We start from the raw sequence: 18,086 nt of genomic DNA on the forward strand, positions 1-18,086 counted from the left end.
AATATACCCACACATGCGTCGAGGAAGATATTGGAACAAGGAGTAAGAGTTGTTTTCTGAAACCGGGCATGGATCTGGTTGATTGACCTTGCTGGTCCTCAACGAATGAGTCCATGGCTCTTTTATATGGATATGTTGAATGATCTTGTTGATCTTTAACGGAGATTCCATTTTGATTTTTATAAAGTGAATATATTGTCAGGTACTATGAGCTAGGAACTATCGAAAAGGCCCCTGAGTGAGCGTTCTAGTTACCAATGATGCCATAGGTACACCGATGAAGAAATGATTGGAAATGAGAATTCAACTGGATATTTTGGAGGATTATGATCAGTGATACTATGGTTTCATTAAAATATTGTTTTAAAGTCAGCTGAATCTGTGAAAAAGGCAATTTCATATTGGGTGTGTAAGTTGTTTGACTAGCTTTAAGTTTGCATGAATATCTGGCTAGGGGGCTTGGGAACTCTTTTCCCTGGTACCCGGGGCAAAACCTAACCAAATTCCTAATTGGATCCTATCACTATATTGGTTGGGCGGTTTGCTAACCCATGAGACTGGATGGGGTTAGGTTGGACTGATGGATCCGTAAAATGAGACTCAATCCTGTTATAGTACGATAGATGAAGGAAATCCCGGATAGTAATTATTCTATGGACAAGAATCAACGGTTGTGTCTCTCGATGAGGAAAAAAGCGTTGGTCTCTATGATCCAAGTGAAAGTTTCTTCCTTGATCTGACCAAGTGATTTACAGGTTTGGTCGGATCAGTTTGGTCAGTAATAACCTTGACTACATTAGAGTAAAAATATCCTGGAGGAATCGCCCGTGCTTTCCAGGCGGGGGAAGTTTTTTCCGGGTTCTCGGTTTTGGAAGAACCAAGGGATTAGTCTCTTGTCCGGATATTCGTGGTGGGTGAGGCCCTGAGTGAGGGACCTTGCCCCGCGCAAGGAGTGCTACTTCCACTGCTAGCACCCCCGAATCGGTTGGGTGGAGGGGCAAGGATCTTTCAGTTTGCATGCACAAAGGTAGATACACACCCACACATTTGCACACACAGACATAAGGTCTCTCTCTCTCTCTCTCTCTCTCTCTTTTCGCTTTAGGTTTCTGAAGGATCCATCTCATGGGCCTTTAATAATATTTACATTATCCCAAACTAAATAAAAAAATGCAATGGTGGGGGCAAGTCTTACACACACACATGTACGTATATATGCACACACACACACACACACACACACACACACATACACACACACACACACTCATACACACACACACTCATACACACACACACGTGCATGCGCACACACACACATGTATATATGTGTGTATGTATGTATATGTAGTTAGATGTATGTATGTATGTATATGTATATGTAGTTACGTATATATATGTGTTTATATGTATTTATGTACATGTACGTGTATGTATATATATGTGTGTATGTATGTATGTATATATATGTGTGTATGTATGTATGTATATGTAGTTATATGTATGTATGTATGTATATGTATATGTAGTTACGTATATATATGTGTTTATATGTAGTTACATACACACGCTACGCACACACACACACACACATGTATATATGTGTGTATGTATGTATATGCAGTTATATGTATGTATGTATGTATATGCATATGTAGTTGTGTTTATATGTATTTATGTACATGTACGTGTATGTATGTATATGTGTGTATGTATGTATATGTAGTTATATGTATGTATGTATGTATATGTATATGTTGTTACGTATATATATGTGTTTATATGTAGTTACGTATATATATGTGTTTATATGTATTTATGTACATGTACGTACATATGTATATATGTATGTATATGCATATATACATACAAACATATTTGAATATCTTTGTACTATAAGCTTGATGAAAATGGAAGGCATGCCTATAAATCTCTTTATACTTCAAAGAGAAAAATATGTGATTACTTTTTTTTTTGTATATAGACATAAGTACCCTTTCAATCAATGTTTATTTTTAGAGGTTACTAAGCCCTTTTAGAGAGATTTTAGCCTACCATAAAAGGGGGTGAAAATGGTAACCTTGCTAAAAGGGCATGTAAAAAGATTGCCCATTACTGATGTAGATCTTCACAAAAGGATAGTTGCATGATTAATAAAAAAATATGTTTGTATATACACATTGTAAATACATGTATACGTACATATACATACATACATACATGCATAAACACACACACACACACACACACACACACACACACACACACACACACACACACACACACACACCACACACACACGATTTTAGTCATTTTTAAAGGTACATATGATTAAAATTTTTTGGTTCTTCCAATCATAATAACTTGCATATGAGGTCTCACCTTTCATCTTTGTATGGATGAGGATCCTTCTGGCTTTAAAATCTGATGTATCTAAGAAGAATTGTAAGAGAACTTTTTGTAAAGGGGCATCTTTCTTAATATTATATATATATAAAATAAGCGCTGCTTCCAATATCGTGGGGGCTGAAAGGAATCTATAGAACATTAAAGTAAGAGTCCATGTTGAAGAGAAAACTAGTAGATGAATTTAGGTGAAAGAAAAGGTCCTCCTAAGGAAGGTAGGTTAATCACAGGGAAAACAAAAAGCATCGAGATACATTATATAATGACATGATCTACAAATAAAAGAGGTAGTGCAAGTTAACGATCTTCGATGTTTTTGCACAGAAAGCTTTGCCATAGGATTTTGCGACTTGGGTAGCCATATTTTCCTATTCCCTTCATAGTATCCCTGTGATTTTAATAGTATTTTGGGAACTCAATAGCGCTAAACATGATGCTAGTGGCTTTTAGAGTTTCACTATGAAGTGCGATTCAACTACCTGCTGTCACACTTGTTGCCTTCTTCTAGAATACTTGTGGTGTCAGTAGCATTTTGGATGGCTATTTGGTGGTTGCTCAAATTTGGGATGGTGGTCGGGTTCTATGGTGCCCGAGAGTAGCAATGTATATCTGCAGCTCCCAGATGATAAAGAGTGGGCAGTCATGTGCTCCCAATTGACTTCACAATTCACAACAAAGATCCTGCTTCATCTGAACAACATTTTCTCTTATAAGGCACTTGTAAGCATGACAAAAACCTAATTACATGGCTAAGGATTAATTATGGTGGAAATGTTAGCCTTCAAACATCCAAAGGCTCCTATGGTTCCTGCATGTAAACTTTTAAATTTGGCTGATGTGGGCTCCAACTCTGGTTTTTTTCTGTTTCAGCGAGGTCATCTCATACGAGAGTAGGTTGTGAATTTCCCCTGATTCAATCATTGTGAGGAGATCAGTAGTTGTGTCCAAGGTCCTCATCCTCAATCAAGGTTACTATAGCTATTTATATTATTTGGAGTATCAGTCCACTTTGTTTTGCCTTGGCTTGGGATGCCTTTCCTTAGTCTCTTCTTGTGCTTCTTTTTTGAGTCTTTGTTGTCTCAAATTTTCTTGTTTCTTCTTGCATGCATGTTCCTACATGTCTTGGGATAAGGACCCATAGTATTTCTTAAGTTTGCTACCGTTTATGTAGCCCTACATCTCAATGCCATGAATGGTGCTAACCCTTGGAATTTCAATTTTTTTTTTGCTTGGTTGCCTTCGTGTAGCTCTTTCAATTTCACATTATGGTCAAGCCACTGTTTTGTGTCTAAGATTTTTTATTATCATTCCATGTAGGCCGATTACTCTAGTTTCATCAAGCTTTTCTAATTCGACCAACTATTTCAGCTAGAGCATTCTCTCTTAGACGTTATTTTATAGCTATTGTCAAGATGGGCACCAAATATTCTATAGGCAACACTGTTTCAATTCCATAGGCAACAAGCTGAAAAGGAGTTTATCTTGTAGCTACCTTATAGGAGGTCCTATAAGCCCATATAACTGTTGTTAGTTTATGATCCCAATCATTTGGCTAGCTTCTACAGGCTTGGTTAGGATACCACAAAGGAATTTATTCATAATTTTTTCTTGCCCATTAACTTGAATGTAGTAGGGTGATGACTTATGGTGTATCACTATAAATCTTGTCAATAGGTGCTCAATGCTCACCTTGATAAAATGGGAACCCTTATCACTGACCACCTCTAGGGTACACCCAAATCTGGATAGGATGTACTTGTATAAATATTTTGGCAATTGTGTGAGCATAATAAAAATGTTATTTTGTTGATTTGTGTTGATGAATTGTATGTGGATCATCGATATGTTGATTGGAACGTGTGTAACTACAATTCAATGGACGGATCGACGTTGCGGGGAAATTCCGTGAGTTAATGCTATTTTTCTCTATTGTTTATGGTTAAAATCGAGCATTAATGGAATTTTTTACAAAAATACCATAAAGTTTATGGTGGATATTTTTGTTAGAATGGATTCCCTGAATTTTTAGAATTTTTAGAAAATTTTTCTAAATTTTAAGGAAATTTTTGAGCATTTTTATGATTAAAAATGTATTTTTATACATTTTTGCAGGTTTTTTTCCGCGGGAATGCGATCAAATTTCTGTCAAATTTCTACTAAAATTCAGTAGGGGACAACGTGTTGATGCATGAGAGACTCTCCCGTGTGCGTGGGACTCTCTCCATCTCTCAAATCTGATTTTTCCTTCTTTTTCCGTGAAATTTCTCTTAAAAAGGAATTTTTTAAATTAAACATTAATCATAATTAATGATTATGATTAAAAGTTTAATTAATCACCTTAATGAAAGATTATGTTAATCTCTGGTTAACAGAGAAGGGAGGAGGAAAGAGAATGGAAGGAAGAGGAGGGAGAGGAAAGAGAATGGAAGGAAGAGGAGGGAGAGGAAAGAGGAGAGAAGAAGGAGAGGAGGGAGAGAATACTCCCTCCCTCTCAGGTTTCTGCGCACAGGTGGGGGGCGAGGGGTTGCGCTATACGGGCGAAAAAAACGCCCCTAGAAAAAATCAAAATGTTAATAAGCTAAAAAAGTTTTTTTTTAATTTTTTTAAAAATAAGTTTTTTATTATAAAAAAAAAGCTTTTGGAGATTTTTCAAGGAAAAAAGCTAGAAAAATTGGAATTTGAGAAAAAAAAAATTCTCTAAAATTTTTTAGAAATTTCTTCTTGAAAATTTTTGGCTTTTCATCTTCTAGAAAACCTTTGGCTTTCCGTTTTCCCGAAACCTTTTGGCTTTCCGAATTCTGGAAAAACTTTTGACCTTCCGTATTCCGAGAAACTTTTGACCTTTCACATTCCGATTTTTTTGTCTTTTCATTTTCCCAAAACTTTTGGCTTTCCGTATTCCGAGAAAGGAATTCCAAAATTTTTTGACCGTTCGTATTCTAAATACGTTCGGGGTAATTTAAAAATTTTAAAAAATTTCTAAAAATTAGACAAAGGTTATTTTAAATTTCAAGAAAATGTGGGGTTGGTGTTTGGCATGTGGTGTGTCCATTCGGGCGCCCGTGACCATTCAAATTCCTTTAAAAATATATTTTTTGACCCAAAAAATTAGAAAAATCCATTAAAATTGTAAATTTTCATTGGATTTGAGAATTGTCGGGCGGAATTGGAAATTTCGTGAATGATGGGATTCTCAAGAAAAATTAGGAATATTCTGAAATTATTTTAGAAATCTTAAAAATTGATATTTTTAAAAGATCAATGGTATTTTGGCAAATTTAATTGCTAAATTTTTTTTGAAAAAATATAGGTTTGGAATGCCATAAGATAGGTTTGGTGGAATTCAAAGTTATCATATTTTGAGGCCCTATAAAATTAGGAAAAATTATGAAAAAAATCATGATAATTCTTTTTCTCAAGAATTTAATATTTTTGAGGATTATTTAATGTTGAAGTACATTTTCTCATGATGACATTAGATAGATGCGGATTATTTGCATGTTATTAATACGATTATACCTCGTATTAATGGATATTTATGTTTGGATTAATTCTAAACGATGTACTCATGATTTTTTACCATTATTTAGCCATTCTTTTTGGACATGTTCCTTAATTTCTTTTGATGGCTATAATTTACGTTCAAAGTGTGTTTCACCTTTGACACTTTTCCATGATAATTTATTTTGCACTTTTTTAAGTGTGGTTTGTGCTTAATTTCTTAAGCCTCTATCATGGGTCAGTTGATCGGTTTGTTTTGGTGGATTTTTATTGGATATTTTCCAAGTTTTACATGGACTCATCAGGTTCAACCTAGATCACTTGTGTCTAGGGTTTTCTTATTGAGTGCTACACACATGTGTTTCACTTTCTTACTTTGGAGTTTTATTTGAACAACACAACGTTCATATACTCTGGATTGATGAGTTGTCCACCAATTTTAATGCTTCTTTTGGCATGATTTATTTCCATTAGATGGTATGCATTGATTTTTATGATCAACTATGGTTTTTATGGATTTAAGGAGCTTCTATGCTTTTATCCATGGTTTTATAAGGATATTTTGATCTTTTGGATAATTTCATGTGCCTTGAAGGTAGCATTTGCCTTCGTTTTTTGCACATAATTTTGGAGTATATTTCTTATACTCTTGTATATATTCCAACTAGGATACTTAGTTGCTTATATATCTAGGTGAGTTATTTTTCTACCCTAATTTTATTATGTTTTGGGTAGTTATCATTAGAAAGGCGCCAATAATTTAATTTCTTTTCTAAATGATGTACTCATCATAAGGAGTTATTCCTTGATGTAGTCTCTGTTGAGATTCAAGCTCGATGTCAGTGTGAGCCAGCTATGCTATGTGCTGGCAGATTACGTAGGAACATGTGTGAGACATAAATGACCGCGTGTCCAGCTGGTCATAGTGTGTGGACATTAGCTAGGGTTAGTAGAGTGTGGACACAACTCATTGTGTGTTGTGTGGATTATGGATTAGTGCATTATGCTTTGTGAGAGAGTGGACATGGCTTCCCTCTATGGTTAGGGTTTGCAATATACATTAGGGTTTGCTCCTGTGTGTGTGTCTCCTCCTCCTCTACCGTTCTTTCAACATGGTATTAGAGCCTTGTGCTGTTTATTAGGGTTTATGAGTGAGTGAGTGAAGAGAGAAGAAGAAGCTGTGAAAAGAAGCTGTGAAGCTTGCCATTGGAGCTGTGAAGCTTGGAGCACACCGAATCTTATCAGATCTGAGAGCTTGGCCTACCGGGTAAGGTCTTCTAAACATCCTTGAGCGGATTGCAGGTGAAACAGGCAAAAGCAAAGCATTTTAGAGCAAATCAAAGCAAAGCAAAATTTTGGTTTTTGAAGCTTTCCATTAAAGCTTGACAACATTGATGTATGGTGGAAATACGTGTGATTCTGGCAAAAGACATATGCATTTGTCAAAGAGGGATGTATTGGCAACCCATGTGCAAGCCTTGAACAAAGTTTGGAGCAATTTGGATGTATTTGATTGAGTGAAAATTCTGGTTTTTTGAGCTCTCACAAAACAGTGAAAAAGAAGCCCAAAATTGAAGCATTTGGAGTGTGATTTTGGCTCAAATCCAACCATTGGTGGATTGCACACATACCTAGGTGTCTTGGACACTTGTAGCACTCATCAATTATCATCATAAAGCTTCCCAAAGGGCCCTACAGCAGGCGGCGCAGTCCATACAGAGAAAACAGAGCATTTTTTTGGTTTTTGCCTACGAGGAGGTCAATTTCTCATTGGGTGCTTGGTTCCTTCCACAATCTCTTTAGCAATTGGATGCTTTACATCTTGGAGAAGAGGGCTATGTGATTTGTTTGGTCAATGATGCTTAATTGAGCTGGGAATGAGCTGATTAAAACAGGCTGTCCACTGGTTGCAGAGAAACAGAGCATTTTAATCGAGCAATTAATCTTTGGTGTTTTACAATTGGACAAATTCCTCTTACATGGAGTTGATGGACACTATTGCTAAGCCAATGAATGCCTGGTTTCTCAATTTGGTCAAATATTGAAGAAATTAGAGCCAAATCATTACTGGTTTTTCTGGTTTTTCCAAAAACAGAAAAAGGGGTTTTCAAAAATTGATAATTACACATGTCAGATGGAGTTGATACTCAACATTGAGGTTCATTAGGTGTCAATGCAAGTTGCCTATACTTGATTGCACCATTACATTGCGATTTGGAGCCTTGGAAGGCGTGTCAATTCAGGGTATCCCGCACTGAGTGAGTCAGTTCATCTTGGATGATTACAGGTTGATTTCCTACATCAAATTTGGAGTTTGTTGGCTATCTTGGAGTATCTCGAACATTCATTGGAGTGTGGTTGAGCTGAGGAAGGCTCATTTACAGATTTGAAGTGTGCGGAAGGTGTACGCATTGAGCAACATGTCGGACAATCCAGTTCAGATTGTTGGTGAAAAGCTGGATGGGAAGAACTTCCAGGCATGGAAGTACAGGATAAAGAGTTTCTTGAAAGGAAAAGGATTTTGGAATCTCATTACAGGTGCTGAGCCTGAGCCTGAGCTACCTCGGCAACCTACACAGCAGCAGCTTATTGCTCATAAGCAATGGTCAGAGAGAGCATTCAAAGTGCTGCATTATTTGTCTATATGCATTTCTGATGCTATGCTCATACACATTCAGGATGCTGAGAATCCCAAAGATGCATGGGATACTTTGGTCAAGATGTTTGATACAGATACGAGTGCTCGCAAGTCTCAATTGCGATAGCAGATACACAATGTGAAAAGGAATAAAAGGAGCATACATGATTATGTGCAAGAAATCAAGAAGTTTGCAGATGCATTGGCCACAATAAATGCCCCCATGCCTGATGATGATTTGGTGGATATTACCTTGCGTGGTCTTGGCAAGGAATACAAATCCTTTGATACATCTATCTCAGTGAGGAGTACAGGTTTACCCAACTTCGATGAGTTGGTTTCACTCTTGTTGGTTGAGGAAATCAAGCTCAGTGATTCATTTCTAGATGCATCTACTAGCCATGATGATGGCAGAAATCAGGCTTTCTACTCGCAGAGAGGCTTTAGAGGCAGGGGGAGATTTGCATCACGTGGATGTGGTGGTAATGGTCGTGGATGGCAGGATAGGCCTCCACAACAGAATTTTCAGCCTTCATATGGTGCTCGAGGTGGTCGTGGATATGCACCTCAGCGAGGCAGAGGTACCCCCCGTGGTCGAGGACGTTGGCAAGGCCAACAAAATTCTATGCAAGATGTGGAATGCCATTATTGTGGCAAATATGGTCATATGGCGAGAGATTGCTTTCGCAAACAGAATGATTTGAGAGGGGGAAGAGCACAACGTGGTGGTCATTATGGTGGAAACTATGCACAACATGGTGGCAACTATGCATCAAGTAGCAATGATGGAACTGCAAATCATTTGTTTGCCATGAAGCATGTTGTGGGTTCTATGACAACAAATGCTGAGAATGATGATACATGGTATATGGACTCAGGAGCATCAAACCATATGACATGTCATGGTGAATGGTTTGAGCACATGAAGCCAATGGATGTCAAAGGCTATGTGAAAACAGGTGATGATACCCAGCATGTCATTACACATGTTGGAAGTGTACCATTGGTCATGCATAATGGTCAGACAAAGTCTATGTCAGATGTGCTGTATGTGCCTTCGATCACTAAAAGCTTGGCCTCAGTTGGTCAAATGGTAGAACAGGGATTACAGGTTAGATTCAATGAGCATGGATGCTTCGTTGAAGATTTTAAACATGGATGTAGAGTGATTGCTAAAGGCAAGAAAGAAGGAAGATTGTTTAAGCTGGATGCTGGAATTCCTGAGCTAAAATCAGCCATGTTTTCAAAGAGCAGGAATGTGGTACAAGACATTGATATGTGGCACAAGAGGATTGGCCATGTCAATATACAGAGATTAAAGAACATGCAAACAAGAGGCATTGTTAATGGATTGCCTAGGTTCAAATATGATGGACATATGCATGTTTGTGAAGCCTGTCAGTTTGGGAAGCAGGCAAGGTTGAGATTTCCTAGAGAAGGAAATATGAGTAACAGGCCACTTGAGATCGTGCACAGTGATGTATGGGGTCCTGCACAAAACCCATCTATCAAAGGCAGTTTATACTATGTTACATTCATTGATGACTTTAGCAGGATGACATGGATATACTTTCTGAAAGAGAAGAGTGAAGTGTTGGAAAAATTCATGGATTTCAAAGCTTTTGCAGAAAAGCAGTATGGCTGTTGGATTAAATGTCTGAGGACAGATGGAGGCGGTGAATACACCTCAAAAGCTTTTGAGCATTTCTTGAGGAAGCATGGAATAAGAAGACAGTTGACATGCAGGTATACACCTCAGCAGAATGGTGTGGCTGAGAGAAAGAATAGAGTTATATGTGAAGTGGCAAGGGCAATGCTTAATGAAAAGAGCATGCCAGATTACTATTGGGCAGCCATTCATGGAAGCACGCCAGAGATGCGGTTTATATATTGAATAAAACACCTACAGCAGCCATTCATGGAAGCACGCCAGAGATGCGGCTCACAGGTTACAGGCCAGACATTGGACATCTTAAAGTGGATGCATAGCTTATGTGCATGTGCCTGATGAAAGAAGAAGGAAGTTGGATCCTAAGGCAGAGAAATGTATATTTGTTGGATATGCACAGGATCGAAAGGCCTACAAGTGTTATAATCCACAAACTAGACAAGTGGTCATCTCACGTGATGTGGTGTTTGATGAGCTTGCTAGTTGGTATAAAGCAAAAGATGAGGGTGTTATTGAGTCACTTGAGGCTGATGTTCATGTGAACTTGCCACCACAAGCAAGTTCTAGTTCTACTACTATGTCTGGGCCAGCAGAGCAGGCAGAAGCTGAGAGTAGCAGTGTACGTCCATGGTCAGGATGTTTGAGGCATGAGAGTGTAAGCACTGGGAGTAGTGCTATGGATAAAGGCAAAAAGAAAGTCGAAGGAATTGGAATCACAGGATATGAGTCATCTAGTTCTGAGAGTTTGGATGAGGAGCTTGGCATACCTGTTTTACGCACACCTCTGGTGCGAGGCAGGACAGATATGTGCCACCACATGCTAGAGTTACAGGTGTACAGAGTGACCCGCAGGCATTGCGGAGATTCCCAGAGAGTCAGATATCCTGTTGACAGATTGACATACAGAGATTTTGCTATGCACTATGCATACATGACATCTATGGTGAAGCATGTGGAACCTACATGCTATACAGAGGCTATTGGAGAGCATGTATGGGAAAAAGCAATGGATGTAGAGATGGACGCATTGGTCCATAATGATACATGGGACTTGGTTGCACTACCAAAGGACAAGAATGTTATTGGATGTAAATGGGTTTACAAAGTGAAGTGCAAATCTGATGGTTCTATTGAGAGACATAAAGCAAGATTGGTAGCAAAGGGTTATGCACAGACCCAAGGATTGGATTATGATGAGACGTTTAGTCCAGTGGCTAAGATGGGCATAGTGAGAGCAGTCATTGCTATGGCTGCAGCTAATGGCTAAGAAATGCATCAGATGGATGTTAAGAATGCATTTCTGAATGGAGATCTACAAGAAGAAGTATACATGGCACAGCCAGAAGGGTATGTACACCCTAGATATCCCACTCACGTATGCAGGTTGAAAAAGGCATTGTATGGTCTGAAGCAAGCACCTCGTGCTTGGAGTGATAAGATAAGCAGATATCTTATCTCACTTGGTTTTCAGATTTCTACAGCAGATTCTTCACTCTATGTGAAGAAGACACAGCATGGGATTGTTTTACTAGTCATCTATGTGGATGACTTGATTATCACAGGTGATCATGGTGCAGATGTGATGCATGTCAAGAAAGCTTTGAGTGGGCAATTTGACATGAAAGATCTTGGTGAGTTGAGATATTTCCTTGGCATTGAAGTGGTGAAAGATCATGCAGGTACTTGGTTAGTACAGCGCCAATATGCATTGGATATGTTGGCAAAGTATGGCATGACAGGGTGTAAGCCTATGAGTACACCATTGGAGCAAAATGTGAAGTTGCGGGCTGATTATGGCGAGGAATTGGATGATCCTTCTATGTACAGGAAGATGGTTGGTAGTCTCATATATATGACTATCACACGCCCGGATTTGAGTTATGTGGTGGGGCTAGTCAGCCAGTTTATGCAGAGCCCCAGGAAACCACATTTGGATGCAGTGAGACGCATCATGAGATATGTGAAAACCACATCACATTATGGTCTATTTTATGAGAGTGGTAAAAGCTTGGACATACATGGCTACACAGATGCTGATTGGGCAGGTAGCGCATATGACAGGAGGTCTACTAGTGGATATGCTTTTACACTTGGAAGTGCCGTGGTGAGTTGGAGTAGCAAAAAGCAACCTACAGTTGCTTTATCCAGTACAGAGGCTGAGTACAGGGGTGCAGCCATTGCTACTTGTGAGGCTATATGGTTAAAGAGTCTCTTGGCAGATTTATGTGAGCCTCTTGATGGGAAAGTTGTCATACATTGTGACAACATGAGCAGTATACAGTTGGCAAAGAATCCAGTGTTTCATGCGAGGACCAAACACATAGAGGTCCATTATCACTTTGTCAGAGAGAAGGTGCTAGATGGTACAGTTGATCTTCACTATGTGAAGACTGATGAGCAAGTGGCTGATATCTTCACGAAGCCACTTAGCAGGGAGAAGTTTGAGTACTTCCGGACTATGTTGGGAGTACATGGGATGAGCTTGAGGGGGAGTGTTGAGAGTCTTGATATCCCAAGCTCATCTACATCTTCATCGGCAGTACATCATGAGCTTGAGAGGGGCTGTTGAGATTCAAGCTCGATGTCAGTGGAGTGTCAGTGTGAGCCAGCTATGCTATGTGCTGGCAGATTAGGTAGGAACATGTGTGAGACATAAATGACCGCGTGTCCAGCTGGTCATAGTGTGTGGACATTAGCTAGGGTTAGTAGAGTGTGGACACAACTCATTGAGTGTTGTGTGGATTATGGATTAGTGCATTATGCTTTGTGAGAGAGTGGAGATGGCTTCCCTCTATGGTTAGGGTTTGCAATATACATTAGGGTTTGCTCCTGTGTGTGTGTCTCCTCCTCCTCTACCGTTCTTTCAACAGTCTCAAGTATATAGAGACATGTTTAGTATGTGAAAGTCTGGATAAGGTCATCTTATTCCTTTTATACAGGATTTTATTCATATTTTCCTAGACGGCATACTAAGGAGTTTCAAATTGTTAAGGTATGTATGGGTGGTATCATGGTGGTATGGGACGCTAGTGATCCCTCACATATATTATCTTATGGGATAATTTGGGCTCAAGATTGTTGCTTTGCTTACATCACTTAGCATGTTGACCTCAACATTCAAAGACAATCTTATTTTCTAAATTCACTAGAAGGCATTCTTTAGATAAACTTCTTTTATCTATAGCCTGCATGTTTTGATGAGGAAAATCTCGTCGGCATTTTCACTTGTTGAAATCTCTTTCTTTAGAGTTCAAACAAGTTTATCTTGTTGTGTTCGGATAAGGAAATTTGGATTCTTCCTTTGTTGGCATTTCTTTCTCTAGTTCCGTACTAGAGAAAGAAATTTGGATTCTTCCTTAGGTGATTTATATAGTCAACCTGATTATTTACGGATGGACATATGTGACTCATCGAGACGTTGATGACTCTATATGTTAATATGGGTAACTCGAGACATCCATTATTCCATATGCAGATGTGGGTATGTCGGGGTGCTGATGAATCCCTGGTTTTTGTTATTATAATGCCATGTTTTTCTACTTTATTCCTGAAAGGTTTACAACGAGGAAGTTACTTTGAATGTGAATTTCTTTGATCATCCGCAGTAGTTTGATGAGCAAACAGAGTGTATGAATCAGATTATAGTGTATATGCTTCGTGCATATGTCTCTAGAAAATCATCATATTGGAAAAAATATCTTTCAATGATGGAATTTGCCTATAATAGTTCTAAATTTACGGCTATTATTTTTTAGTCCGTGCATACTTATGTATGGGTATCAACCCAGGGCACTTATTGATGTCAGTCTTAAGAGGACATCGAGCTTGATGCATCGAGGGATTTCTTGCAAGAAATGCAAGAAATGCTGACCAAAGCTCCGGATTCTATTAGGAGTGCTCATGATAGGGCACGATTTTATGCTGATAGGGGACGCTCATCTCGGTCTTTTGAACCAGGAGCGTTGGTTTATTTTAATGTTCCTAAAGATTTTCAGACTTTGTCAATGGAAAAATGCTCGAATTTATCTCCTAGATATTGTGGTCCATTTCGAGTTATGCATCGGATTGGCACGGTTGCGTAAGAACTAAAACTACCTCCAATTGTTAGAGTTCATCCAGTCTTTCATATCAATAGATTGAAAGGGAAACTGGGAGGTGAGGATAATAGAGTTACTCCTCAAGAACTCGTTGAAGTCAAAGATTTATCCTATGTTCCACATAAACCTGATATGGTACATGAATTCAGGGAAAGGAAACTTTGTAGTTGACTTATCCTTGCGGTTAAAATTAGGTGGAAAGATAGGGAAATTGAGGATTCGACTTGGGAGTCGGTTGAGATTGTTCAGTGTAGTTCTCCTTCTTTTCATTGCAAGAGTGCAATGTTTTGAGAGAGGGGAAGTATGTTATATATACATTATGTGTGCTATGTTATATAGACATTATGTGTGCATATACTAGGAGGCTAACCCACATTAGGCTTGTGAGCATGGGAGCATGGAAACAAGCTCTAGTGGAGCATGGGTTAGGACTAACCTTAAGGGTTAAGGTTAGGGTCAGGCATCCAAGGGTCACACATGAGAAATGGAAAGTCAAGAGTCACTTGAGGGCCCTCCTATATAATAGGGGCATGGGGCACACTCAAGGGGGCTTGGAGGCTTGGAGGCTTGGAGCTTGGAGGCTTGGAGGCTTATGCTATAGTCTCTCGTGTAGAGGTCCATATCTACTCACCTACCATTTCATACTATAGCTACATACTATTGGATTGTGTTATACCTCTTGATGGTATGGGACATCAAGGTAGAGGTATGATGTATTTCATTTATGATTCATGTGTGCATCCCTTGGGCTCGGGGGTGGTTGGGTGGTTAAGTTAATGCTTGATTTATGCATGTTTATGCACATAACACTTATCTAGAGAGATCTTAGGGTTTTAACAACTAGCATGGTTGGTAAGATTATGGTTGATATGCTGCTAGTGGTGGTAGATGAGAGGTTGTGTGATAGCCATATTTGGATTACTAGAGTATGGCAGGGTTATATCACTAGCTCATATAGTTAGGTTCACACTATGGACTAACCATTTGTATATTATAGGAGAGTACTTTCCCTTATAGTATATACTTTTATCTCTTTAGTTTATGGTTGTAGAGAAGAGAAGAATATAGAAGAAAGCTCAGCCATCCATCTCTCTTGTGTCTTGCTCTCTTGTTTGCTTGTAAGGAACTCAAGCTTTCCTTCTCCCCACATTCTCTCTCTCTCTCTCTCTCTCTCTCTCTCTCTCTCTCTCTCTCTGCTTAAGGTTTTTGTAGGATCCATCTCATGGACCTTGAACAATATTTAGATAATCCTAAATTAAATATAAAGCGATAGAGCAATTCTTACACACACACACACACACACACACACACACACACACACACACACACACACACACACACACACATGTATGCATGCATATACACATATATACATACATATACACACAGACATATGCATGAATGCATGCGCAAGTGCACATGGACACACACACACACACATATGCATGCATGTATGTATACACATACAACATACACACATATGTATGTGTAGTTATGTATGTACGTATGTACATGTATGTACACACACACACACACACACACACACACACACACACACACACACATATAAATGTATGTATATATATATATGTAGTTATGTACGCATATATATGTGTTTATATATGTATATATATATGTAGTTATGTACGCATATATATATGTTTATATATATGTGTCTACATGTATGTACATATGTATATATGTATACATGTATGTACATATGTATATATGTATACATGTATATACATATATTTGTATATATGTATATACATATATACATATGCATATATGTATATACATGCATATATACATACAAACTTATTTGGATGTTTTCATACTATAAGTTTAATGAAAATGGAAGGCATGCCTACGATTCTCTTTATACTTCAAAGAATAAAACAAGTGATTATACTTTTTTTGCATATGGACATAAGTATATGCTCTTCCAATCACTGTTTATTTTTGGAGGTTGCTAAGCCCTTTTAGAAATATTTTAGCTTGCCATAAAAGGGGGATGAAAAATGTAACCTTCCTAGAAAAGGGCACGTAAAAAAATTACCCTTCACATTGAAAGGGGGTTTACTGAAGCATATTTTCAGAGAAAGGGCACTTATATGATTAATACAAAAATATGTATATATATATACACACATTATAAATACATACACATGCATACCTACATACATACACACACACAAACACACACACACACACGTGCATGCACGCATGCACACACATATTATTCCTCACTTCTTCTTGTACTTCAACAATTATGTACCCAACAAGGTCACAAATGAGGAGCCCTAGCATTGAGAGTGTATAGCGCCAAGGGAAAAGTGCTATTACATGCATGCATAGTCTAGTCAACCTTGAATCCCTAAATTCTTTCAAGAAGTGGCATAACCTGGAAGACTTGGAAAAAAACTAATACATGTATTATGTATTAAATATAGAGTTTCAAGTGTTGTATCGGATTTTGCAATTTAATGACAATTCCATGAAAAGTCAAATGAAGCATACACTCTCAAGAAGTCATTGATAAATTGTCATTAGATTGGGAGCCTGACACTTGTTCATTTTTAAATTGTAACATTGTATAAACATAAGTACCATTGTTTGTTATAGTGAATTACAAAGATAGATTAGAAAGAATATGTAATTTTTCCTTATAATGTTACATGTACAAAAACTATATTTCCAGATCGTCTTCTAATAATAGTGGTGAGTAACGTGAAAAGGATAAGCCTAATTTTTATTTTTAATTTCTTAGGCTTTTTCTATCAAATCTCTCTCTCTCTCTCTCTCTCTCTCTCTCTCTCTCTCACACACACACACACACACACACACACACACACACACAAATATATATGCCTAAGTGCTTGAATGTATGCATGAATAAGTGCTTGTGTGTATGTATGCATAGAGGTAGATACGCACCCACACATTTGCACATGTAGACATGCAATAGGCTATGCATAATATGTTAAAATGAACTAACTTTTTGATTTATTATGATACTTTGTTGTAGGTTTATTTAAGCAAACAACCACTAAGGGATTAGGCCATGGGGCTTATACAACTTCTCAAAGAAGATGTAAGCCCTATTTTCCATTCTTTGTTTATGCTTCTTCTCTTTGTGTTTTTGCACCCTTGGGTGACAGGGATTACGGTTAGGTCAATAGGCCCTTATGTATAGTCTTTATGCATAGCCCTTATGCGCATAGCCCTTATGAATAGCACTTATGCATAAAGATATGGGGTATTATTGTAGGCCATCTAGAATTCTATTTATGTCAAGTTAGGAGTGGTTATCTGTGAGGTTATAGAGGAGAGGGAGCCCGATCTTCTCACTATCCTTCTCTTGTAAAAGAGAAGTTGCTTCTGTTTTTAATATTGGGAAGTGTGTGGAAAGTCCTCAGAAGCTATCATCTGAAAGGGGCACTGTCCAACCTACTTGTCTAAGCAGTATTGTAGGAGGTCTCAACAATGTTTTAATATCACATGTTGCCTTTTTTGTTTAAGCTTGTGTTGTTGTTTTATCTTGGTTGGCTTGACATTGCCGAGGTAAGCTCTCTTATTCATTCAACCTCATGTTTATTGCACCCTTGGGTGCCGGGTTTAGGGTTTAGGCTTATGCATAGAGATATGGGGCATTATTGTAGGCCATCTAGAATGATGTTTATGTCAAGTTAGGTTTGGTTATCCACGAGTAGGTGGTTATAGTGGAGGGGAGCTCTCAATATTCTCACTATCCTTCTCTTGTAAAAGAGAAGTT

This window comes from Cibotium barometz, chromosome 21 (assembly GCF_041138505.1).
Source record: "Cibotium barometz isolate CiBa-2024 chromosome 21, ASM4113850v1, whole genome shotgun sequence".
NCBI classification, from domain to species: domain Eukaryota; kingdom Viridiplantae; phylum Streptophyta; class Polypodiopsida; order Cyatheales; family Cibotiaceae; genus Cibotium; species Cibotium barometz.